The sequence below is a fragment of the Choloepus didactylus genome, chromosome 20, assembly GCF_015220235.1.
Source record: "Choloepus didactylus isolate mChoDid1 chromosome 20, mChoDid1.pri, whole genome shotgun sequence".
NCBI classification, from domain to species: Eukaryota; Metazoa; Chordata; class Mammalia; order Pilosa; family Megalonychidae; genus Choloepus; species Choloepus didactylus.
The window spans coordinates 62549562-62577065 of NC_051326.1; the positions used below are offsets into that span (position 1 = coordinate 62549562).

The 27504-nt window shown below is 38.7% G+C and overlaps 1 protein-coding gene across 3 annotated transcripts in view; it reads left to right on the plus strand.

The window, feature by feature from the left end:
- LOC119516925 (zinc finger protein 596-like) overlaps window positions 1–27504 on the plus strand; it is a 141267-nt gene that overhangs the window by 69665 nt on the left and 44098 nt on the right. The window contains exons 2-3 of one of the 3 annotated variants that reach the window (XM_037813451.1): window positions 21493–21572; window positions 21713–21839. The exons of 1 other annotated variant lie outside the window; for it this stretch is intronic. The gene's annotated coding sequence lies outside the window, so the exon portion shown is untranslated. The remainder of the gene's footprint in view (window positions 1–21492; window positions 21573–21712; window positions 21840–27504) is intronic. One more of the 3 variants, XM_037813452.1, reaches the window with a different exon arrangement.

The window sequence follows — 27504 nt, forward strand, 5'->3', positions numbered from 1 at the left end:
ATAATGAAAGGAGTGTTAAAAACATATAGAGGCAAAACAAACAGAAACAGACCCAGCAGATCAAAAATTCCCTGATGAGGAAGCAGGAAGAGAAAGCTTTTTTCTGGGGGTGAAACAACTGCACAATAAAGAGCAATCTCAAAAGTCATTCCATATATGCAGGGAAAGAATTGGAAAAATAAGAGCTGAAGAAATTCTGATTATCTAAGCAGAAGCTTTGCTAAAGGTCTAGAAAAAGTTGAATCAAATGTCAAAGATTAGTTCAAGCATAAAGCTAATCAAGAAAACACTAGGTAACAGAGAAAATGGCTTCCAGAATAACCTAATCAAGAAAATCAGATGCTTAGACACCAGCAGAAATTCACAAGCCACACTAGGAAGCATGAAGATATGGCTTAGTCAAAAAAGCAAACTAAAATACAAGACAAGATACAGGAGCTTAAACAACTAAAGATGTTCACACATTCCAGTCAATTCAGTGAATTGAAGGAAAATATGGCAAAAGAGATGATGGATAGGAAGAAGACACTGACCAGAAAGAACTCAGAATCTTAAAAAAAACAAAACAAAAACAAAGAACACCCCAGAATATATGGGAAAGAAAAGCACAATAGAAGAGATGACAAATACAGTGGAGACATTTAACAGCAGATTTGAAGAGGCAGAAGAAAGAATTAGTGAACTAGAGGTGAATACATCTGAACTGCTGTACAAAAAAGAACAGATACGGAAAAGAATGGAAAAATTTGATCACATTCTCAGGGAATCAAATGACAACATGAAGCATGTGAATATACGTTTGGGAATGAAAGAAGGGGTAGAAAATATAATTGAGGAAATAATCACTGAAAATTACCCAAATCTTATGAAAGACATCAAACTACAGGCCCAAGAAGCACAATGTACCCAAACAGAATAGATCCAAATAGACCTACTGCAGGACACTAATCTGATTGTCATATAACAAAGGCAAGAGACAAAGGAAGCTCGATAAGATTAATTGCAGATTTCTCAGAAGAAACCACAGAGGTGAGATGGCAGTGGTATGACATGTTTAAGATACTGAAAGAGAAAAACTGCCAACTGAGCACTCTAAATTTGGCAAAACTGTCCTTCAGAAATGAGGGAGAGGAGTCAAGACAAGATAGCCACATAAGAAGGTGTGGAATTTTGTTAGTTCCCTAGGGCAACTAGTAAATAGCCAGGAATAGCTGTAAAATTGTCTGGAACAGCTGTTTGGGGGACATCCATGACCAGACACACATCAAACACCAGTCTGGAATGGGTGGAATGGCTGCTTAACAAGTACAGAATATTAAATAAAATTGGTTGTAAACTTTCAGAAACAGCACAATACTGTGTGATGGAATTACAATATAAGAAAGCTTTTTCAGGAATGAGAACAGTGTATGCTGCTATTACAAGATGTTAAAAATTGAATGATATATGGGAAAATACAATTAAATACAAAGTAAGGTCTGTAGTTAATAGTAACATTTATATTTTTTCATTGATTGTAACAGTCAATATACCAAAGCTAAATGTAAATAAGTGGAAGACATAATAGAGAGGTGAGAGTTTTTTTCCTTCCTTCTCTTCTGAAGAAAGGAGAGTGTTCTCATATAGATTGTGGTGGTGTAAAGGTTCAGAAATGGATAGCACAATACTGTGTGATGGTAGCAGAATATTGTAAGTGTAATTACCAAGCTGAGTATGAGAATAGTTGTGAAAGGAAGGCTAGAGTTGTGTCACCAGAAGAAAACCTAAAGGGTGAAAACTTGGACTGTATTATTTAGCGAAACCTACAGTGGACAATGATGGTGGATAATTGTATGAATATGTTAGTACATGAACTAGAACAAATGTATGTCACTGTTGCAAGGTGTTCATAATTGGGTGGTATATGGAAATAATACCATTAATTTAAACTAAGTATATAGTTAACAGTAACATTGTAATATCCTTGCTTCAGTTGTAACAAAGGCACTATACCAACATTGAATTTCAATAATAGGGGAATGTTAGGAGTATGGAATTTTTTTCATTCAAAGAATTGGGAATGTTGTCATATTAACTGTAGTGGTGAATGCATAACTGTGATTATACCAAGAGCCGTTGATTGTACACTTAGGGTGGATTGTATAGTGGGTGAATAAAATTAGAAAAAAATAATAGAGGTGGAATAAGTGATATGGAATGTTTTCAGTTTTCATTTCCTGTTTTTTTGCTGTGATGGAACTGTTCTGAAATTGATGTTAGTGATGCTGTGAGCCATTGAGTGTATACTTTGGATGGATTATATGGTGTGTGAATATCTCAATTAAATTACATTTTAAAAAGGACAACTAGGGGGGCAATGTGGTGGCATAGAGAGGAGTGGAATTTAGTTGGTCCCCTGGAGCAACTAATAAACAACCAGGAACAACTAGTAAATAATTTGGAATAACTGCTGGGGGACAATCATGACTGTCCACACATTGTACACCAATCTGGAATGGGAGAAATGCCTGAGGTTGGGGATAAAATCTGTAAGCAAAAACTGTGGAACCACACTGAGAGCCCCCTCCCCCAATGGCAGGCTGAGCTGCAAAACTCTGTGGTAGAAAGCAGCACTCTCTGAGCAAGTGAATATAGCTCAGCCCAGCTCCATCTGGGGTTTTAATTAACAAATGTGGACTGATGAATATGAGTTACAGACCACTAACAAGCAGAGGCTTTTAGTGACAACTGACCTTAAAGAACCAGAAGACTCCTCTGTCCCAGGATGGGGAGCCAAAAGACCGGGTGTTACGTCTGGCTGATGAGTGAAACTGGGGGGCCATCAACTAGCTCTCAAAGGGGCTTTCTATCACTTTTTCTCTCTCTCAACCTGAGGGGCTCAGTGAAGAGAGCCTCAGCCATTTTTAGTTCGCAGCACTCTGACCTAGACGGGTGGAGATAACAGAGTCAGAGAGACAAAGGAGCTATTCAAATGCAGATGATGACTCCCTAAGGGGCATATCTTTCCTAAGAGAAAGGAGGTGGGGCCCAGCTTTACTACCAGTCTTCCCTTCAGAACCAGACCCCAGAGCCTGGGGGAAAACAGCCAAAACAGAAACTTAAAGGGGCCACATATCCATGCCATTATCAGTTGGGAGCAACAGGCTGACAGGCACCACCTGCTGCCCAGGTTAGGAAAATCACACTAGCTAGAGACCTCACAGGAAAGTCTGTCAATCTCTAAGAAACACCCACAGGGAGACTTGAAACTGAATATAACCCCATGCTGAGATCTGAACCCATTCTGGTCTGGGAAAATCAGATTGGGGTAACCAAGGAAACAAGATGCCTAGAAACAGAAAACTACAATCTATACTAGGAAAAACAAAGATATGGCCCAGTCAAAGGAACAAACTTACACCTCAGTCAAGATACAGTTGATATATTGTTTCACTTTAATGAAACAATCCATTAAAGATATTCAAAGAAATATGCTAAATCAAATCAAAACCAAATCAGTGAGTTCAGAGACAATATAAAACAGAGGAAGTCTATAAAGAAAACACTGGGCGAACATAAGGTAGAAATCGGAAGGTTCAAAAAACAACTGGCAGAATCTATGGAAATGAAAGACACAACACAAGAGATGAAAAACATTATGGAGACATAAAACAGCAGATCTCAAGAGGCAGAGGAAAACACTCAGGAACTGGAGAACAAGACATCTGAAATCCTACACACAAAAGAACAGATTACAGAAAAGAATGGAAAAATGTGAGCAATGTCTCAGTGAATTGAATAACAACGTGAAGTGTGTGAATGTATATGTCATGGGTATCCCAGGAGAAGAGAAGGGAAAAGGGGTAGAAGCAATACTAGAGGAAATAATCAACGAAAATTTCCCATCTCTCATGAATGACATGAAATTACAGATCCAAGAAGCGTAGCATACCCCAAACGGAATGGATCTGAATAGATCTATGCCAAGACACTTAATAATCAGATTATCAAATGTCAGCAACAAAGAGAATTCTGAAAGCAGCAAGAGAAAAATGATCCATCCACACACAAAGGAAGCTTGATAAGACTATGTACGCATTTCTCAGTAGAAACCATGGAGGCAAGAAAGTAGTAGTGTGATATATTTAAGATACTGAGAGAAAAACCACCAATCAAGAATCCTATATCTGGCAAAACCGTCCTTCAAATATGAGGGTGAGTTTAAAATATTCTCTGATAGACAATAAGAGAGTTTGTGAACAAAATGCCTGCTCTACAGGAAATACTAAAGGGAACACTACAGACAGATAGGAAAAAGACAAGAGTGAGAGGTTTGGAACAGAATTTTGGGTGATGGTAGCACAGCAATGTACGTACACTGAACAAAGATGACCATGAGTATGGTTGAAAGAGGAAGGTTAGGAGCACGTGTGACACCAGAGGAAAGAGGAAATATAAAGACTGGGACTGTATAATTCATTGAAACCTAGAGTGCTCAACAATTGTGATAAAATATATAAATATGCTTTTACCTGAGGGAGAACAAATAAATGTGAACCTTGCAAGGTGATACTGGGGAAAAAATACAGTCTATGCAAAATAGAGATGTAGTTAATAGAAACATTGTATTATGCTCCCTTTAATGTAATGAAGGCAATATACCAAAGCTAAATGCCTATAAGGGTACATAAGAGAGGGGTATGGGACTTTTGGCATTGGTGATGTTGTCTGACTCTTTTTTTGTACTTTAGTTTAATTCTATCTTTCCTTTTGTTGCTTTTTGTCAGTCATGTTGTTTTTTTCTTTCCTTTTTCTTTTTTCTCTCTACCTTGATTCTTCGCTCTTCTTTGTGGAAGAAATGGAGATGTCCTTATATAGATAGTGGTGATGGTGGTGAATACATAAATAAGTGCCTATACAGGGAACCACCAATTGTTTACTTAGGATGGAAAGTACGGCAGGTGAACAAAAACCTTCTAAAAAAAATGGGTTGATGAAGAAACTTTGAGGGCACTATATTGAGTGAAATAAATCAGACGCATAAGGACAAATATTGCATGGTCTCTATGATATGAACTAATTATAATATGTAAACTCATCAACATGAAATATAAGTTAACGGTATAGATCGAGGCTAAAAAATGAAGAGCAGATGCTTATTATGAGCAGAATGTTCACGTAGGTTGAACTTAAGTGTTTGGAAATAGAATGCTTGGAAATAGAGTGTTTGGAAATGAACATGTTATTGTGTGAATGACTAACAGTGTTGAACAGTGTGTGAATGTGGTTGAAAGGGGAAGCTTAAGAGTCACGTATGTCACCAGAAGGAAAGTTTGAGGTTAAAAGATGGGAATGCATAAAACAGTGAGTCTTGTGGTGGACAATGTCCATGATTAACTGTGGAAATATTAGAAATCTCTTTCATGAACTAAAACAAATGTATGACACTGTAACTAGATGTTAATAATAGGGGGGTGTACTGGTTTGTATATATTATGTCCCCCAGAAAATTTCATTTTCTTCGATGCAATCTTGTGTGGGGAGACATATTAGTGTGGATTAAGTTGGAATGTTTGGATTAGGTTGTTTCCACAGAGATGTGCCCCACCCAACTGTGGGTGATAACTCTGATTGGATAATTTCTATGGAGATGTGGCCCCATCCATTCAGTGTGGGCCTTGATTAGTTTACTAGAGCATTATATAAGTTCAGACGGGGAAGCTTACTACAGCCAAGAGGGACACTTTGAAGAATGCACAGGAGCTGAGAGAGGGGCTTCAGCTTATAGAGACATTTTGGAAATGGCCTTTGAAAGCAGACAGTTGCTCCAGAGAAGCTAAGAGAGGACTAATGCCTCAAGAAGAACTGAGAGTGACATTTTTGAGGAGCTGAAGCCAAGGGAGGAATGTCCTGGAAGAAGCCATTTTGAAACCAGATCTCTAGAGCAGACGCCAGCCATGTGCCTTCCTAGCTAACAGAGGTTTTCTAGATGCTGTTGGCCATACTCCAGTAAAGGTACCTGATTGTTAATGCCTTACCTTGGACACTTGATGGCCTTAAGACTGTAACTGTCTAACCAAATAAACCCCATTTATAAAAGCCAATCCATTTTTGGTATTTTGCTTAATGGCAGCATTAGCAAACTAGAACAGGGGGTATATAGGGAAACAATATACCTATTGCAAACTATGTACTACAGTTAGTAGTATTTTAACAATCGCTTATCAACAGTAACAAATGTACTATACCAATACTATGAGTCAGTAATGGAGAGGGGGGTGGTTAGGGTATGGGAGGATTTGAGTTTTCTTTTTTTGTCTTTTTTTCTTTTCTGGAGTAATGAAAATATTCTAAAAATTGAAAAAAAATTTAACCATGTTAATGGATGCACAGTTGTATGATGGTACTGTGGGCAATTGATTGTGCACTTTGGATCTTTGGATAATTGTATGGTAGGTGAACAATCTCAATAAAATTAAATTTAAAAAAAAGGACAACTGCAAAAGCAACACAAACCTAGTAGAACTCAAACAGACATTTCACCCAAGATCTCCAGATCCACTAATTTTAAGGTTGCCATCTTTGACATATTATTCTGTATATATCCATCTCTAAGTCCATCTGCCTATCCTCAGGACATCTGAGGAAACTGGTGTAGTTGCACACTTCTCGAATAACTGGGTGGAAGCCCTGCTTGCTTCAAATGTCGGGGTAGACATAGCATTTCAGTACACATAGGTGGGACTGCTCTCTTGGCTCAAGGTATCTTCATTTCAGGCCTCAGCTTCCGTGATTCTGCCCTTGAAGTGATTTTCCCTTTTAGTTCAGGTTGACAGTGGCGCCATTCATACGTATCTCACCAAGTAACTTTCAGCTTCGCATGTAGTAATCAGGGGTCCAATCTGTCAGTATGATTTTCCACCTACACTTCCTGGATAACTGCATCTCCAATCCTGATTTGTACTGAAATGGTTAACTGGATCCATGTTCATTTAAACCTTCACATTATACACATTTCTCTGGGGACTTGCCTTGTGGAAACTCATTTTCCAAACCACCAGTTTCTGATTTGTGCCCAAGACTTCAGTTTTCAGCTTATCCCTGTCTCTCACATTTTGCTATAAGCTGCAAGTAGAAACCAGGCTTCCGTCTCCACACTTAGCTTGGAAATCTCCTCAGCTAAATATCCAAGCTCATCACTTTTATGTTCTGTTTTCCGTCGAACACCAGAACTCAATGTCACCAAGTTCTTTGCCATTTTAAAATAAGGATCACCTTTCCTCCAGTTTCTAATAACACGTTCATTTTCTTCTAAGACCCCATCAGAAGTATCTTTAGCATCCATATTTCTATCAACAGTTTCTTCAAAGCAGTCAAACCTTTTCTATCAAACATCTCGCAAGTCTTCGAGCCTCTACCCATTACCCAACTGCAAAGCTCTTTCCACATTTTTTATTTTTGCAATAACAGCATCCCACTCTCCTACTACCAAAATCTGTTTGTTTTCCAGCTTTTTCACAGCAGATACCATGAAATGATTCACCTTAAACAATGGGGATTTATTAGCTTTGAAGCTTTCTGTTTTAAGGCCATGAAAATGTCCAAGTAATGCTGTCCTCCTGAAAACTGACTGCTAATGATTCTTGTCTCTTTTTATATATAGCAAGGCACATGGCAGCATCTGCTGGTTTCCCCATTCTCCACCAAATTTCATTTCTGTATGCTTCTTGCCTTGGTTCCCTCCCACCAGCCTCCCTCTAATCTGTTTACAAGGGACTCCACTAAAAGGATTAAGACCCATCCTGAATGAGGTGCATCACGCCTTATCTAGCCCCATCAAAAAGCTATACTTACAATGAGTCCAGACCCCACAGAACTGGATTACCTTTAAAAACAAGGTTTGTGTGTGTGTGTATGTGTGTGTGTTTGTCCCCTCCCCCCATCTTCCCTGGCATACATATGGTTTGAAACCACATTGTCCCGGAAATTCCACAGGTTCTTTTCAGTTTTGCTCATTTTTTCTTTCTTTTGCTCCTCAGATTGAATTTTGATTGTCTTATCAAGTTCAGTGACTCTTCAGTAACTGCCAGTCTTTTTTTATTAGCGATGGAGATTTACAGTAAAATCATGAATAAAATAGAGTTCTCATATACTACCCTATCTATAACACCTTCCATTAGAGTGGTATATTCATTACAATTTAATAACAGATACGACATTGTTATAATTTGCTATAAACTAAAGTGCATTGTTTTTTACAGTAGATTTCACTGTTGTACAGTGTTACAGTTTTTGTTTTGCTTTTGAAGTAGTCTAGTAACATGCAACCTCATTTCTGACTTTTTGAATGTGCTTATTGAACTTATTTCATATCAGTGAGATCATACAGGATTTGTCTTTTTGTTTCTGTCTTTTTCACTCCATATGAAGTCTTCAAGGTTCATTCATGTTGTCACATGAATTAAAACTTCATTCCTTTTTATGGCAGAGTAAGATTCTATTGTATGTATATACCACATGCTATTTATTCATGTGTGGGTGGGCGCTTTTTGAAAGTGGTGTATTGAAATCTCCTGTTAATGTAGAACTATCTACTAACTTTCAAATCAATATTTGCTTCATATATTTTGAGGCTCTGCAGTTAGATGTGCATATATTTATAATTGTTATGTATCCTTGCTAAATTGACCTCTTTATCAGTGTATAATGGCCTTCTTTGTCCCACTAATGGTTTTTGACTTAAAGTCTTTTTTATCTGATATTCATGTAGCTACCCCAACTCTCTCTTGGTTATTACTTCCATGTTTTATATGTATTTTTTTCTCTTCTTTCACTTTCAATCTTCTTACATTTTTAAAATTTAAGGTGTCACTTGTACAGCATGTAGTTGGCATATGCTTTTGTATCTATCCTGTTAATGTCTGTCTTTTGACTGGGGAGTGAATCCATTTACATTTAAAGTAACTACTCATAATGAAGTCCTTTCTTTTTCTGTTTTACAGTTTTATCCTTACAAGTCTTATGCTTTTTGATTCTCAATTTTTTTGTTCATGCCTGTTTCCATATGTCTTTCTGTTTATTTTTCTTGTGTTGTAACATTTTGAATCCTCATTTCTTCCTGACAGTATTTTTCATGCTTTTTCTTTGTGGTTGCCATGGGTTTAAAATTTAACATCCTAAATCTATAACAGTCATATATGATCAGATACCAGCTGTGCTCACTTGGATGTATTATGTTCCCCAAAATGCCCTGTTCTTCAATGCAGTCTTGTGGGGGCAGATGTATTAGTGTTGATTAAGGTGGAATCTTTGGATTAGGCTGTTTACATGGAGTTGTGACCCACCCAACTGTGGGTAATACATTTGATTAAATTTTTTCCATGGAGGAGTGGCCCTGCCCTTTCAGCATGAGTCTTGATTAGCTTACTGGAGCCCTATGAAAGGTCACAAACAGAAAGACCTCAGAGCAGTTGCAGCTTAAAGGCATTTTGGAGATGGCCATTGAAAGTAGACTTTTGCTAGTCCACAGTTTGCCTGGGAGAAACTAAGAGAACACCCCCAGATGCCTATTGAGGAACATCCTGGGAGAAAGCCATTTTGGAATCAGAATCCTAGAGCAGATTCCAGCCATGTGCCTGTGGCTTTCCAGCTAGCAGAGGTTTTCCAGGCACCATTGGCCTTCCTTTGGTGAAGTTATACTTGTGTTGATGCCTTAATTTGGACATTTTTGTGGCCTTCAGACTGTAAATTTGTAATCAAATAAACCCCCTTTATAAAATCCAATCCATTTCTGGTATTTTGCATAATGGCAGCATTAGCAAACCAGAACACCAGCTAACATTCAATAGCATACAAAAACACTGTTCTATAACCCCACATTTTTGTACTTGTTACGAATGGTATCTTTATGCATTGTAAGTATACAACCTTCTATTTGTCATTGTTTTTTATGCATTTGCATCTTAGCACCTGTAAGAAGTGGAGTTACATAAAAGTGCAATAATTGTGAAATTTTTAATTACCCATGTTTCCTGTATCAGAGGTTGTTACAGTTTTATGCTGCTTTTATCCACTGTTGAGTGTATTTTCCTTTCTGTCTGAGGAACTCCCTTTAGCACTGATGATAGGGCAGGTCTAGTGGTTATTAACTCCCTCAGCTTTTATCTGGAAATGTCCTGCTTTCTCCCACATATTTGAAAGGAAGTCTTGCTAGATATGAAATTCTTGGTTGGAAATTTTCTTTCCTCACTTTAAATATTTCATACCACTGCCTTCTTGTGTCCCTGGTTTCTTAATATAAATTGCAACTTAGTTTTATTGGAATTCCTCTATACCTAACTTGTTGCTTTTCTCTTGCAGCTTTCAAGATACTCTCTTTGCCCATGGCATGAGACAAAGTGTCTGGGTATGGTTATCTTTGAGTTTATCCTGTTTGAGGTTTCTTGAGATTCTCAGATGTGCATATTCATGTCCTTCATTAAATTTGTAAAGTTTTACACCATTATTTCTTTTGAATATTCTTCCTGTCCCTTTCTTTCTTCTCCTTCCGTGACTTACATAATGCATATGTTGATATGCTTTTAATTGTGTCCCACAGGTCTCTTAGGCCCTGTCCTTTATTTTTACTTCAGTTGTCTTGTTTTTGAATTCATCTATTCTCTCTTCTACCTTTGCTCGTCTTTTGAAACTATGTAGAGAACATTTCATTTCAGTTATGATTTTCAGTTGTGGTGGGCTCTCCAGTATTTCTCTGGAGAGATTCCCCTATTGTTCCTTCATTGTTACCTCATAAACTTTAGTTCTAGCCCTGTATTTTTCTTTATTGTCTTGAGCATATTGAGGATCATTATTCTAAAGTTTCTCTCCAGTAAGTCCAGATTCTGGTCCTGTTGTTGATGCTTTCTGGATTTTTATCTTGTTCTTTTGTATAGTCCATTGTTTCCTATTTCTATGTCTTACAATCTTTTTTTGCACACTGTAAATTTTAACAATTTAAATTAACTCAGGGATTTAGTTCCTGAGCTGTCTGTTCCTTAAGTTTATATACAGTTAGTGATAATGTGATTTTCTTGAATGCTAGTTGCCAATAAAAACAAACCAACCAGGGCAAAAATCACCTTTCACTGTCTTTGCAGGTTAACTCTGCTTTGGTTTGTGGTCTCCTTCAGATCAAGAAAATCCACCCAAGGCAAATGGGAAGTGTAGAATCCACTCTGTATTATCTGAACCTGTGTGGCGCTGGACCTAGGAAGTCTGCTTCTTTTACTGGGCTTTTGCTTGCTATCAGCCTTACGAATTCCCCACTTACACTTTGTAGGAGTTTAAGTGAATGCCCGCACTCCGTTTTTTTTATTTTATTTTGAAATAAATTCAAAGTTACATGAATAGTTGCAAAAACAAAACTAGCTCCATACACAGAATTCCATCATACCCTGACCCCCCTCCCCCAATAGCTCAATCCACCAACTTTAACATGCTGTCACATCACTATTTCTTTCCCTCCCTACCATCCATCATATATTTCTCTGTCTTCTGAACATATGAGAGTTAGCTGCACACATCCTTCAACATACACTATAATTCACATATGTACTTCCCATGAACAAGAACATTGTTTTATGTAATTCCATTAAGCACAGCTAAGAAGTATAAGAGATTCAACAATGATACAATGCTTACATTCTATATTTCCTTTTCCTTATGTCTCAACTGTGTCCCTTCGAGCCACCTGTCCTCCACCCTCCAATCCCATCCAAGTTCTTCCTTAGCATTCAATTGTCATCTATTTAGACTGTCTTTTTTCTTTTCCCTTTTTTCAATTGTGGAAACATATATACAGCCTAAATCTTCCCATTCCACCCCCTCCCTAGCCTTCCTTATTGGGTTAATCACATTTAGAATGATGTTATGCTCTTTCCCACCATCCATTGCTAGAAATTTCCCTTCACCTCAGACAGCAACCCTACACTCCCTTCTTGACTTCCCATTGCCCCTTCCCCCGTTTCTCTTAACCCAAACTCTAATTTCATCTCTATGGTTATATTCTCTGATAATTTCTTTGTGTTTACTGTGGGGCTTAAAATTAACCTCTTAAATCCCTATCAATCTTGTTTTTCTTTGACATCACCTTCATTTCAATAGGGCACATGGACTATGTTCCTATACTCCTTCATTCCCCCACCTTTATATAATTGTCTAAAATTACATATTTTATATTGAGTTCAAAACCACTGATTTGTCCTTAGAGTTTGTGTATTTTTTATCATGTAGGAAGTAAATAGTGGAGTTATAGTTCAAAAATTATTGACTTCTATTTGTATTCCATTGTGGTTGGAGAATGTGCTTTGAGTATATTCAATTTTTTTTTTTTTTTTTTTTTTTTTACTTTCTTGAGGCTTGTTTTATGTCCCAGCTTATGGTCCCTTCTGGAGAAAGAGCTGTGATCACTGGAGAAAAATGAGTGTCCTGGTGATTTGGGATGTAAGATACTATATATGTCTGTTAAAATTCTCTATATCTCTTTCTCCTTTCTTTGTCTCTCTGTTGGTAGGGCTTCCTTTAGAATCTGAAATAGGGCAAGTCTTTTATTGGCAAAGTCTCTCAGCATTTGTTTGTGAAAAATTTAAGCTCTCCCTCAAATTTGAAGGAGAGTTTTGCTGGATAAAGTATTCTTGGCTGGAAATTTTTCTCTCTCAGAATTTTAAATATGTCATGCCACTGCCTACTCACCTCCATGGTGGCCACTGAGTAGTCACTACTTAGTCTTATATTGTTTCCTTTGTATGTGGTGAATTGCTTTTCTCTTGCTGCTTTCAGAACTTGCTCCCTCTCTTCAGTATTTGAGAGTCTGATCAGAATATGTCTTGGGGTGGGTTTATTTGGATTTATTCTATTTGGAGTTTGCTGGGCATTTATGCTTTGTGTATTTATATTGTGTAGAAGGTTGGGGAAGTTTTCCCCAAGAATTTCTTTGAATACTCTTTCTAGACCTTTACGCTTCTCTTCCCCTTCTGGGACACCAATGAGTCTTAAGTTTGGACGTTTTATTTTATCTGTCGTATCCCTGAGATCCATTGCATTTTTTTCAATTTTTTTCTCCATTCTTTCTTTTGTTCTTTCATTTTCTGTTCTGTGGATTTCTAGGACACTGAGATGTTGTTCAGCTTCCTCTAGTCTTGTATTGTGAATATCCAGAGTCTTTTTGATTTGGCCAACAGTTTCTTTTATTTCCTTAAGATCTTCTATTTTTTTTATTTACTCTTGCAATGTCTTCTTTATGCTCTTCTAGTGTCTTTTTTATGGCGCTTATATCCTGGGCCATGGTCCTCTTGATGTCCTTTAAATCCTTTGCCATGTTTTCGTTCTTTGATTGTAGTTCTTTAATTAAATTTGCGAGGTATAATGTTTCTTCCGAAATCCTGATTTGTGTGTTTGGAGTTGGATTCTCCATATCATCTGGTTTTATCATATGCATTAAGATTTTCTGTTGTTTTTGGCCTCTTGGCATTTGTTTTGCTTGATAGGGTTCTTTCAAGTTGTATCAAAAAAAAGGGATATCGATCTGATTTTCAGAGACACAGTTTGGTGGCGTACACTTACTCTAAGTAACCAGCAGATGGCGTCTGTGAGCCACCTATATCCCTCCAGTCAGTTCTCACGTAGTGAGGGGAAATGATTCTTGTGTGTTCAGTTGGAGAGCTCAGCCTGGGCATGCCGCTGGAGTCACCTGCCCTGAATGTGGGGCGCGTGCACGGGTGGCCAGGGAGGAAGGGCAGCTCTCTCTCCATGTCCCCTAAACCACTGGACTTGACGTAGCACCCCTGGGTTCTCCGAGCGGATCCCCCTCCCTGCCACGATCCTCCCTCAGCCGAGGGGATGCCGTGCTACATCATCAGTGTGCGCCGTTCCTCTAGGGAAGCCCTGGGTCACTTGGCTGTGCTGCAGGGCTCTCAGCTCGTTTCAGAATACAGAATGTGTGAGGCTGTCTTTACTACAGTGCCTTGTGGGTTCAGAGCAGCTGAGATTTTCTCCACAGAGAGAGAGCAAGAGACAGAATATTTCCCCCAATTCTCCCAAGGTCAGTTGTCACCAAAAGCCTCTGTCTGTTTGTTGAGGATTCGCTGTCTGTATTGAGCAGTTATTATTAAAACCTCACTTGGAACTGGGCTGAGAAAGTGCACGGCACGGCTTCCGTGAGGGAGGGGCTCCTGCCTCTAGGTTCTCGGCTCTCAGCTTGGGTCCGCAATTTTACTTAGAGATTTTATGCTGTGATCTCGGGCATTCCTCCCAATTCATGTCTGTGGAAGTTGAGTGTACTGTCACGTTTGTCTCCCTGCTACCATTCCAGGTTATTTACTGGTTTTTTGTTCATTTATGAATTGTTCTGGGGGAGACTAAGTCTTCCACTTCTTTCTATGCCACCATCTTCCCAGAATATCCCCACTCCTTTTTTTTTTTTTTTTTTTTTTTTTGTGGCTGTGTCCAATAAAACTTTTATTTATGGATACAGACAACTGAATTTCATATAATTTTAAGTTATATAATATTCTTTTGATTTTCTCACCATGTGAACTTGCAAAACCCCTTCTTAGCTTGTGGGCCATAGAAAAACAGGTGGTGGTGGGCTGGGTTTGGCTTAGTTTGCTGACCCCTGCAGTAAGCGATTACAATTTTTTTAAGTTTCTTTGTTATGTGGCAAAAACTGACTAATACACCAACCTTCTGATCACGTGACCTTGGACAAATCTCTTCTCCTAAATCTCAACACTCTCATTGTAAAATGGAAGTAACAATAGAACATTCCTTGTAGGGTGAATGAAATAATATATGGGAAATGTTTTGACTGCAAGTCTTTACTATATTATGATTTTATTCTACAGTACTGTTGGTCTAATAGAGGGAGGATGGAGGTGTGTGTCTCCCAACCCAAGCTGAGTGAGGAAGGTGTTTCTTTCCTAACTCAAGCCAAACAAGTAGGGCTCCAAGAGAAACACTCTTAGGGACTGGGGTGCTGGCAAGGAGAGGCCACAGGCAGCTCACTCTCAGCTGGGTGCTTGAGGGGTGGCAGAGTCCACTGTGCTCTCCAGTCCTTATCTCAGGACATTCTGGGCAAGGAGAAGGGCACCCAGGAGGGCTTGGAGTGGTCCTCAGGAGTACAGGATGTGTGTAAACATAGAAATGGCATTCGCTTCCCCTCTGGACTATTCTGAGGACGAGAATCTGGCTGGAACAGCTGGTGACGGCTGAGCAAGTGGTGCAATTGCCTAGGAAGAAGGGACAGGGGATCCCCACCCCATTTCTTCACAGCACTTGGAAAGCATCCTAGAGGCCCTTGTCGATTTCCATGGTGCTGTGTGACTGACCATGACATGGTGGACAGGCAGCAGCCGTGGACTGCCCTGCTGCCCTCCAGCAGGAGGATGCTCTCCCTGGAGAGGGTGATAAGGGCTCAGACCACTGGCAGGGCCTGTAAGTGGACACGGCTTTCCCTCATCAGTGGAGGTGGCCTGCATGCATCTAAACATGGTTCTAGGAAATATGGAAAGTGATGGACACGCCATCTCCACGGAGACCACCCTGAGAGCAGACACTACCTGAGGCAGATGGACCCAGAGCAAGTCCCACTCCTGTCTCAGAGCCACAAGCTGGGGCTGGGGCCGGAGAAGGGGACCTGAAGGCTTAGAACTAGACACAAGGCAGTGGTTTAAGCCAAACCAATTTCTAATAACGAAAATGACTGGAAAACAATGTTGGTGGGAGGCAGAAAAGGGAATTTGACAAAATGTGGTTAAATGCCTTGAATAGAGAAAAAATAAAACCATTTTGTTTATCCCTTTGCGTCTGAGACTGCCAAGTTGGCCAGTGAAGCACTTGATGACAGTCCTCATATTTTACCTCCATCCCATCTTCCTGGCTTCCTGCCACTGGGGAAATGCTACAAGCTGCTTTCACCATTTTGCTGAGGGAAGGAAAGAAGGGAGAGAGAGAAAGAAAAGCACAGTTGAATGGCTATTTGTGAGGACTCCCTTAGGCCTGGCTGGCACTGTCCATGACTGGGGCTCCTCCAAGTTAGGGGTGACGGCAGTTACCTTACTGCTAAGGTAGTTTTTTAGGGCTTCAGCTTTGAAGTATGTGGGTTACAGAAACATGGAAACACAGCTAAAAGGAGAGTTTAGACTTTTGAGCCCAAATAAACCAAATATTTTCTTCCTTTCTGGGTCCTTGCCCTGTTTTGCAACTTGAAAATTCCCATGCATATTTGAGACCCAATTTGATCTTTATCTTCTCTGGATGCCTGCCCCCCAACCTTCTGGGCCAACTTGGTTGCTCCTGACCTGTGTCTCTGTAACACTTTTTATGTGGGGGGAAAGGGGATCTATTTCAGCTTTTAGCACATCAGTTTGGGGTTACTATTTTATGATTAGACTATAAGCTCCTCATGGGCAAGCGCCATGCCTTGTTTGGATCTGTAGCACCAGCACCCAACTCACTGAGTTGCTGATGTTCACCAGATGGAACAAGATTCCCATTTGTTCCCATATCCAAATCTTTCAGATTTGTGACAGTCCCAGTGTCTATATTCTAGAAAAAAAACCCCTCAGTGTTCACTCAAGGATAACATTCCTTCTGGGCAAAGTCAGGGAGGCAAGAGCCACTTCATTAAGGTGGAAGTCAGGGAGAAAGACCACCAACAAAGAGGGCCCAGAATCTTTTTTCTCCCTTCCTTCTCTTGTGCAAACAGCAGTTTATCCCAGTTGCCGAAATGTATCTTACTCTTCAATTAGAATATTTACCTATAGCACTTATCTTTAGCATACAGGAACGCAATGATCGATAATCCAGATGGTTTTACATCACAATCTCTTTGCTTTCCTGGCCGAGTTTTGCGAATAGCCTTTTAGGGGTCTACTCTGCCTCTTATCATCACGCTGCTCCAGTCTGTTCTCCCACTGGAAGACCTTGTGAAAGGTTATTTGTCAGCGAGGGGTAGGAGGAGTGGGGGGAAGACGAGAGAATGGGTTCAAGAGACATTTGGGAGGAAGAACGAACAGAATTTGGCGACTGGTTGGATGCAAGTGGGAGAGCCAAGTGGGAGGTGGGGGAGATGGGAGAAGCTGCACCTTGGGCGGGAGATTGGAGCCCTGCTCTTCTCTGGGAAGGTGGCTTCAGCCAGGATACCTCCGTTTCTCCCCCAGGGCTCAGTCTAAATTCCCCAAGTTGGTCTCCAGGTGGATCCCGCTGGTGGGTTGTGTGTTCCTCCCTCTGCAACTCTCCCTACCAGCTCCCCAGAAGGCTCTGACAGCAGGTCCCGCCGGGCTCTTTCTGACGCAGTCATCTGAGACAACATCTGCGTTTGCGCAGAGGATTCAGAGTCCGGAAGGGGCAAGCTCCCGTGTTCATTCTTTCGTTTATTCAACAAACACGTGTTACATTCCCTTGGCGTCCAGGGTTCTGAGCTGGGTCTCGGGGCACTCAGGGGGAGGAGACGGTCCCCGCGGGCGGTGTGAGCAGCAGGGCCCGTCCGGGGAGCTGTCGGTGGGTGTTAACCGGGCAAGAGATGAAGCAGACGGGCCTCGAGTGCCGGCGGCCTTTATCCTGTAAGAGAGCGGGAGCTCTCGAGGGTTTTGTCAGGGGAGGGAACGGTCGGATTCATGTTTCCTTTAAAGAAAGCGGAGGCTGTGTCCCCACTCCTTTTTAAGTTGACTTCTTCCCCCTTGGGAGATGTTCTCTTGCATTTGCTCCTGGCTGCTTCAGCATAACTGTTTCTCATAAAATTCTAGCTGTAGTATGGAGATTCTCTGCCCTCAGGAGGAACTTTGGGCTGATGAGCCCAAGACATGTTCCCTGACTCAGTTTCTCAGACTTCTACCTGAATGATTGGCAGTGACATTTATGCACCCCAGTATGTACATGGGGGACACTCTGCTCCCTGTGGAACAGGACCCAGGACCCACAGTGGGAGTGCAATGGCTGTACCTTGCATTGTGAATCTGTGAGGGAGGGACCACCAACTGGGCCAGAAGCATCCTCTATATCTTTTGAAGTTGTATTTTCTTGACTCAGTCCTTGACTGCTTAATGCAGCCCATTAACTGTTTTCTGTAGTTTTGAGGAAGGTTACTGTCTTTGAGATTTCTCTGCTGTCTTTCCCTGAATTGGGTTGGAAGAAGGGCCGTCCTTGGAAGTAGCCTGCAGTAATCTGAAATAGCTGATCAAAGTTAGAGATCTGTGATCAGACCCCTTCCCCCCAAGGGTTTGGAGGACTGTGTCTTTATGTCCCACCTTGGCACCGGCAGGCTGCACCAGGAGTCTGAGCTCCATTTTCTACTGCTTTATGCCATGAGACTGAGGTAAGGTGAATGGTACCTCCTTGAGGAAGGGGAAAACTCATTGGTATTTAACAGTTTTCCAGCTTCTATCTCCTGCTTTTCACTAGGTGCAGTGTTCCACTAGGCTTTGAAATTCCAGTATAGTTGATTCAACTAGTTCCCATCAGTTTGATAGTTTCTTTGCTAGAGGGACTGATTTTTGCCTGGAGTTTCTTACTCGATAATCTTCCCAAATCCACTCCAATCTAGTTTTGAAACTCCAGGGAATATTGAATGTCTGTTTCCTTCCTTCTCATAATTTCCATCTCTCTATTGATACTCTCATTGTGCTCATCCATGATTTTTCTGAATTCATTCCATTCTCAAACATACTTTCCTTTAGTTCTTAGAGGAATTTTTTTCTTTAATGTGGTATTATGAAGATATATATTCACACACCATAAAATCTGTCGAAAGTATACAATCAGTGGCTCACAATATCATAACATAGTTTGTGCATTCTTCACCTCAGTTTTAGAACATTTTCATTACTCCAAAAGAAAACCCCAAAATTGTCTCAAAGGTTTAGTGTTTAAATTACTGACACAATACTTTTCTGGAGTCTGGGGCTTTTTTATCTTCTAGGATGCCACATCTTTCTGTTTCCCGTAATTTCTTCTCTAGCTCTTTTAGTTGATTAAAGAGAAGGGTAACAAGGGAAGATATCAGCAATACTAAATACTATTGGACCATCCTTATAGCATAGTCTTGGGAAGTCGTGATGTTTTGTTATCACTTTTAAATCTGAATGGTCATATTTGAAAAATATATCAAAGCTAATTTTAGAAATGTATTACAGGTTATGTGAGGGTATGAGAATGTCTTTTTGACCAAAATGGGGAAAAGAAACAAAATAAAGGTTCAATGGCTAAGGGATTTCAAATAGAGTCAAGAGGTCATTCTGGAGGTTATTTTTATGCATTATATGGATATTCCTTTTTAGTTTCTAGTGTATTAGAATAGCTACAAGGAGATAACTGAATCTGTTGAACTGCAATGCAGTGGACTTGATTCTTGATGATTGTGTAACTAGTTTTTATTGTGGGACCATGTGATTGTGAAAACCTAGTGACTGACACTCTCTTTATCCAGTGTATTGGCAGATGAGTAATAAAGAAAAAATTACGTATAAATAATAGGGGGGATAAAAGGTATGGGATGTTTTCCATGTTCTTTTTTATTTTCATTCTTTTCTTTATTTTGGAGTAATGAAAATTGGTCATGATGATGAATGCACAACTATATGATGATACTATGAGCCATTGTGTATTTTGGATGGATTTTGTGGTTTGTGAATGTATCATAATAAGTTGCATTTAAAAAAGAAATGTATTATAGCTTATTTGAGGAGAACTTGGGAAGTGGAAAAATACATATTTCCCAAGTTCTGTATGATATGCATCATTGATTTAGATGATAATGTATGGATTCTCACATCCCAATATTATAAATAATAGAATCACATACATTTAAAACTCTGTCTTGAAGACATTGTTCTGTCCCAGTTGAGTGAATGTGGGAGCCTTGTCGAAAATCAGTGGACTGTAGCTCTCAGGGTCATTTCTGAACTCTGAATTCAATTCCATTGTTCAGTATGTCTATCTTTATGCCTATGCCATCCATGTTTTGACCACTGTGGCTTTATAATATGCTTTTAAGTCAGGAAGCTTGATATTTTCCACTTCATTCTTCTTTTTCAAGATATTTTTAGCTATTTGAGTTCCCTTACCCTTCCTAATAAAATTGATAATTAGCTTTTCTATGTCTGCAAAATATTCTGTTGGAATTTTGATTGGATTGCATTGAATCTGTAGACAAATTTAGGTAGAATTGAAATCTTAATGATGTTTAGCCTGCCAATCCATTAACACGGAATGTCTTCCCATTTATTCAAGTCTTCTTTGATTTCTTTTAGCAATGTTTTGTAGTTTTCTGTGTACGGGTCTTTTACATCCTTTGTTAAATGAAAATGTATGTATTGCACTATAGTTGAGTGATATTTTAATACTCTTTCAACAACAGTAACAAATGTACTGTACCAATACATACTATGGGTCAATAATAGGGGGTGATAAGGAGTATGAAATGATGTGGGTTGTTTTTTCCTTCCTTTTTTGTAGTAAAGAAAATGTTCTAAAGCTGATCATGTGCTTGTATACACAATTCTGTGATGATACTGTGAACCAGTGATTGTATACTTTGGATGGTTTGTATGATATGTGAATATATCTCAATGAAACTACAATTTTAGAAAACCACCTGAGGGGCTGTCATCCAGCAAATTTCATGTTATATTCATTCACACATAATGAAATGATTAATGTTCAGAGGAAACTTTTCCAAAGCAATTGAAATTACAGTTAATGTAAAGTGAAATATGTACATTGAAATGTAACCTGTTATGTAACTTAAAGTAAATAAAAAACAGTTGAATATATTTTTATGACAATCCACAAGTTTCAGATTAAAATAGTTGGGTTGACAATAACTTCAATATTCAAATAATGTACTCTTTAGCAGCAAATATTATAATTGTAGTATGCTTCTGTGTGAATTACTTCAGATTTCAAAGTAATGTATTAAGCAATATTGGGAATTTCTTCATAATTATTGAACAGATAATGATTTTATGTGAACAATAAAAGTCTTCTAAAACATAATTTGAAGAAATCTCTTATTTTGCAAATTTCCCTTTTTTCAGTTAATCAAAAAATAGTAACTTTGTTAGCCAAATGATACCTCACATAGTCTCTGTATAATATTACTGAATGACTGAGAAATCATTTCTTTGTATGATTAAATTTTGTATTTTATCAACTCTAACATAATTTTAGTATTAATATAATTACTTCTTATTCAAACTTAAAGTTTTGTTCATAATATGTTAATATCACCTAATTTTTATATTAATAATGCATAATTATATTTGACAATTATAAGTATTAGCAATATAAACACAGATATAAAGTTAATAAAATAGAAATTTATATGATTATCATTTATGTAATTCAAAATTGATTATGCAATCTGTAATATTGCAATTATTATATTATCAGTTTAAGTTAACTTTCTGTTTTAATATTGGGTGCTTTAGCATTGTTTGGTTCTATCACTATCTTCTCACTGGTTTTTCTTTTGAATTCCAGACATGATTCCAATTGACCTCATCGAATCCTGCCATTCTTAAACCTGAAGTCTCTCTCTAGCTGTGTGCTACAGGAAAATTGTAACTTAGTTTTCATCTCAATCATTTTATTTCTAGTGTCTTATTTAGAAAGTTCAAAAAGTGAAAATCTCCAATATTCATTTCATTAAATACAATGGAAAGTGTTACATATGAAATATATTTCTTCTCATTCAATCCAGGGATGCCTATCAGAACTATTCCATGGATATGTAATCATGTATCAACAGTAACATCTCCCCATCAACAATCAAGTTAAGTCATCATGAATGAAGTGATAAGGGGCTGGGAGACTATATGAGACCCTAGGTAAATATTACTTTAGGCTAAAACCTAGAAAACAAGTATCCAGCAGGACTATAATAGTATTCAGACATTCTCATTTCCTTTATTACCAATTTTATATCACATTGGAACTTCCCACCTCTAGCATTGCATCCATCATAGCACATATTCATCATCCATTTCTGAGAAATAATCTGGTGTAGCTCTTTCTTCATATACCCTAAAACATAGCAGACAGGTAGATGTGAGCAAGGAGTAGTATATTTATTTTATCAATAATACATAAAAATTACGGTGGTAGTTATGGAAAATTAGTTACATGAAATTATGAGACTATACTAAAGCTTCAAGAGCAAAAAAAAAAATGATAAAGTATTGATATTTAAAGCTATTTTGAATCCTTCCAAACAAAGGTTTCTGAGGGGAATGGATCCTGCCATTAGGTGGCAAGATGTACAGAGTAGTGTCTTCATCAGGCTATGATTTAGGATAGCCTCATTTCCATTTTAAATTTAAAGGTAAATATTTATTTAAAACAGATATTCAAACTTCAATACAGTTTTTATAAACACTAAAATTATGGTTTTGAAGTATATGTTGTCCAGAAAAATTATGTTCTTAAGGTTAATCCATTCCCTACTTACCCATTGATAAGGGGCTGGGAGACTGTATGAGACACTGAGTAAATAATACTTTAGGCTTAAACCTAGAAAACACAACATAAGTATCCAGTAGGTATATAGTTAAAGTGTGACCCACCTGTTCTGGTTTGCTAATGCTGCTGTTAGGCAAAATACCAGAAATAGATTGGCTTTTACAAAGGGGGTTTATTTGGCTACAGATTTACAGTTCTCCAGCCATAAAAGTTTCCAAACGAAGGCATCAATGAAAGGATCCCTTCACTGAAGTTTGGCCAATGGCTTCCAGATCACCTTTGTCAGCTGAAAAGGCACATGGTTTATGTCTGCTTGCTCCGGAATTTGTTTCGGTTCCCCTTTCTCAGCTCGTATGTGTCCTTGCTTCTTTCTCCCAGGGTGTTTCTCTAAGTGTCTGGGGGTCCTCTCTTAGCTTCTCCAGAGTCACATCTCCATGGAAACATTCAATCTAAAGGTTCCAACCTCATGAATACTAATACATCTGCCCCACAAGATTGCATTAAAGAACATGGCTTTCTCTGGGGGACATAATAAGTCCAAACTACACACCACCTCATTCAGGATGGATCTTAGTCATATTACTGAAGGACTTTATAAATGGGAGGAAGACAGAGAAAATATAAAACCTGAAAGAGATCAGCAGATGCTGCCTTGTTGCAGATGAGCCAAGGATCACCAGCAGCCATTCTTCAGAAACAAAACATCTTGATACCTTGATTTGGACATTTTCTCAGACTCTAACTCAGTGTTAATAACACCTTTTAATTAATGTGAGTATATAGATTCCCATTGTTCAAGCCAACCTGTTCCCTGGTATTTGCTAGAGCAGCATAGGAAACTAAAACAGATTTTGGTACCGAGAGAGTGGGATCCTGTTTCTGCAAATATGAAAAATATGGAAGTGGCTTTGGAATTGGGTAATTGGTAGAGGCTGGAAGAATTGTGAGGTGCTTGATAGAAAAAGCCTAGATTGATTAAGAGACTGGATGTGACAGTTTTCCTGATGAGGCCTTAGAAGGAAATGAATATGTTATTTAAAGCTAGAGGAAATGACTTCCTTGTTTTCAAGTAGCAAATATCTTGGCAACATTGAGTTCGATAGATGGAAGGCAGAACTTAAAGGTGATGAGCTTGGATACTTAGTCAAAGAGATTTCTAAGCTAAATGTGGAAATTGCAGCATGTTTTCTACTTATAGCTTATGGTAAAATGCTAGTGGAAAGGGATAAGTTCAGAACTGAATTCCTGGACACAAAAGAACCAGAAATTGGTGATTTGGAAAATTCTGAGCTTCTGGAAAATGAATCCCTAGAGAGTAGTACATACTGTGAGGGTTTAAGTGAACATGGATACAGTCAGACATTTCAGTGCACATCACAATTGGAGATGCTGTTACCCAGGAAGGATCTATGGAAAAGTCCTACTGTCTGATAGATTGGACCCCTGTTTTCTACATACAAAACTGACAAGTTTTTGGTGGGACCTGTATGAATGGAACCACTGCCAGTCTGGACTGAAAGAGACAGAAAAGGGTTAGAAATAATGGGAAATATTCAACATCATTAGCCATTAGGTAAATGTAAATAGATACTATTTCACATCCATTACAAGGCTACTGTTAAAAAACATGGAAAATTGCAAGTGTTGGAGTGGATGTCAAGAAATAGGGATACTAATTCATTGCTGTTGGGAATGTAAAATTTTGCAAGCATTGTGAAATACAGTTTGGTGGTTCCTCTTAAAGTTAAGTACAGAATTACCACATGACCTGGCAATTCCACTTCTACGTATATACTTATGCAAGCAGGAACTAGTGCAGTTATTTGAACATTGATATTCATAGTGGCATTATTCACAATTGCCAAAAGTTAGGCGCATCCCAGTGTCCTATCAATCAATGAATGGATAAAGTGTGGTATATATACCCAATAGAATAGTATTTAGTCTTAAAAAGGAATGAAGTTGTTATACATGTGAAAATGTGAATGAACCTTGGAGACATCATTTGAGTGAAATAAACCAGACACAGAAAGGACACCTATTATATGGCCTCACTGATGTATTAAACAGTGGTTGAAATAGCTAAAAGAACAAACTCAGAGAGTTAGAAGTAGAATATAGATTACAGAGGGATATGGTGAGTGTAGGGAATAGGCAGTTAATGCTTAAAATGTCGAGTTTCTATTTGTAATGATGGAAATTATTTGGTTCAGGGTGGAGTGTTGATGGTAGCACAGCACTGTGAATGTAATTAACAGCACTTAATTATATGTTTGAATATGATTTAAAGATTTTTTTTAAATAATTCAATTTTATTGAAATATATTCACATACCATGCAGTCATACAAAGTGTACAATCAGTTGTTCACAGTACCACCATATAGTTGTGTGTCCATCACCAAAATTAATTTTTGAACATTTTCATTACCACACAGACTAAAGTAATAAGAATAAAAATTAAAGTGAAAAAGAACAATTAAAGTAAAAAGAAAACTGGGTGTTTTCTTTTTCCCCTTGTTTTTCTACTCATCCATCCATACACTGGATGAAGGGGAGTGTGATCCACATGGCTTTCCCAATCACATTCTCACCCCTCATAAGCTACACTGTTTACACAATCATCTTCAAGATTCCAGGGTTCTGGGTTGTAATTAGATAGTTTCAGGCATTTACTGCTAGCTATTCCAAGTCACTAGAACCTAAAAAGGGTTATCTATATTGTGCATAAGAGTGCTCACCAGAGTGAACTCTTGGCTCCTTTTGGAATCTCTCAACCACTGAAACTTATTTCATTTCCTTTCAAATCCCCCTTTTGGTCAAGAAGATGTTCTCCATCCCAGAGTGCCGGGTCTAGATTCCTGCCCGGGAGTCATGTTCCACATTGCCAGGGGGATTTATACCCCTGGGTATCAGATCCCATGTAGTGGGGGAGGGGGCAGTGATTTCATCTGCCAAGTTGACTTAGCTAGAGAGAGAGGGCCACATCTGAGCAACAAACAGGCATTCAGGAAGAGACACTTAGGCACAATTATAAGCAGGCCTAGCCTTTCCTTTGCAGTAACACTCTTCCCAAGGGGAAGTACCGTGATTTAAGGCTCAGCCCATCAAGTGACCAGTCCCCCATGTCTGTGAGCACATCAGCAACCAACGAGGTGGAGAAGCCCAACACCCCTGCATTCTTCCCCACAAATGTTCATATTAATGGTAGCATATAATATTTCTCTTTTTGTGCCTGGCTTATTTCACTTAGCATTATGTTTTCAAGGTTCACCCAAGTCGTCATATGTTTCATGACATTGTTCCTTCTTACTGCTGCGTAGTTTTCTATTGTGTATATATACCACGTTTTATTTATCCATTCATCCGTTGAAGGACATTTGGGTTGTTTCCATCTCTTGGCAATTGTGAATAATGCTGCTATGAATATTGGTGTGCAGGTATCTGTTCACATCATTACTTTCAGATCTTCCAGGTATATACCTAGAAGTGCAATTGCTGGATCGAAGGGTAACTCTATATCTAGTTTTCTAAGGAATTGCCGGACTGTCTTCCAGAGTGGCTGAACCATTATACAGTTCCACCAACAATGAATAAGAGTTCCAATCTCTCCACATCCCCTCCAGCATTTGTAGTTTCCTTTTTTTTGATGGCAGCCAACCTAATTGATACGAGATGGTATCTCGTTGTGGTCTTAATTTGCATCTCTCTAATAGTGAAGCTGAACATTTTTTCATGTGTTTCTTGGCCATTTTTATTTCCCCTTCAGAGAACTATCCCTTCATATCTTTTGCCTTTTTTATAATTGGGCTGTCTGTACTATTGTCATTGAGTTGTATGATATCTTTTTATATGCAAGATATCAGTCTTTTGTCAGATACATGGTTTCCAAAATTTTTTTCCCATTGAGTTGGCTGCCTCTTCACCTTTTTGACAAATTCCTTTGAGGTACAGAAACTTCTAAGCTTGAGGAGTTCCCATTTATCCATTTTTTCCTTTGTTGCTTGTGCTTTGGGTGTAAGGTCTAGGAAGTGCCCTCCTAATACGAGGCCTTGAAGGGGTCTCCCTACATTATCTTCTAGGAGTTTTATGGTATTGGCTTTTATATTGAGGTCTTTGATCCACTTTGAGTTAATTTTTGTGTAGGGTGTGAGTTAGCGGTCTTCTTTCATTCTTTTGGATATGGGTATCCCACTCTTCCCGGCCCCATTTGTTGAAAAGACTATTATGTCCCAGTTCAGTGGCTTTGAGGGCCTTCTGAAAGATCATTTGGCCATAGATCCGGGGAACTATCTCTGAATTCTCAGTTTGATTCCATTGACCAATATGTCTGTCTTTGTGCCAGTACAATGCTCTTTTGACTACTGTGGCTTTATACTAAGCTTCAAAGTCAGGGAGTGTAAGTCCTCCCACTTCATTTTTCTTTTTTAGTGTGTTTTTAGCAGTTCAAGGCATCTTCCCTTTCCAAATAAATTTGATAACTAGCATTTCCAAGTCTGCAAAGTAGGTTGTTAGGATTTTGATTGGGATTGCATTGAATCTGTAGATGAGTTTGGGTAGAATTGACATCTTAATGGCATTTAGCCTTCCTATCCATGAACATGGAATATTTTCCCATCTTTTTAGGTCCCTTTCTATTTCTTTTAGTAGAATTATGTAGTTCTCTTTGTATAGGTCTTTTACATCTTTGGTTAAGTTTATTCCTAGGTACTTGATTTGTTTAGTTGCTATTGAAAATGGTATCTTTTTCTTGAGTGTCTCTTCACTTTGTTCATTTCTAGCATATAGAAACATTACTGATTTATGTGCATTAATCTTGTATCCTGCTACTTTGCTAAGTTTGTTTAATTTCAGTAGCTGTATCGTTGATTTCTCAGGGTTTTCCAGATATAAGATCATATCATCTGCAAACAATGACAGTTTCACTTCTTCCTTCCCAATTTGGATGCCTTTTATTTGATTGTCTTCCCAGATTGCCCTGGCTAGCACTTCCAGTACAATGTTGAATAACAGTGGTGAGAGCGGGCATCCTTATC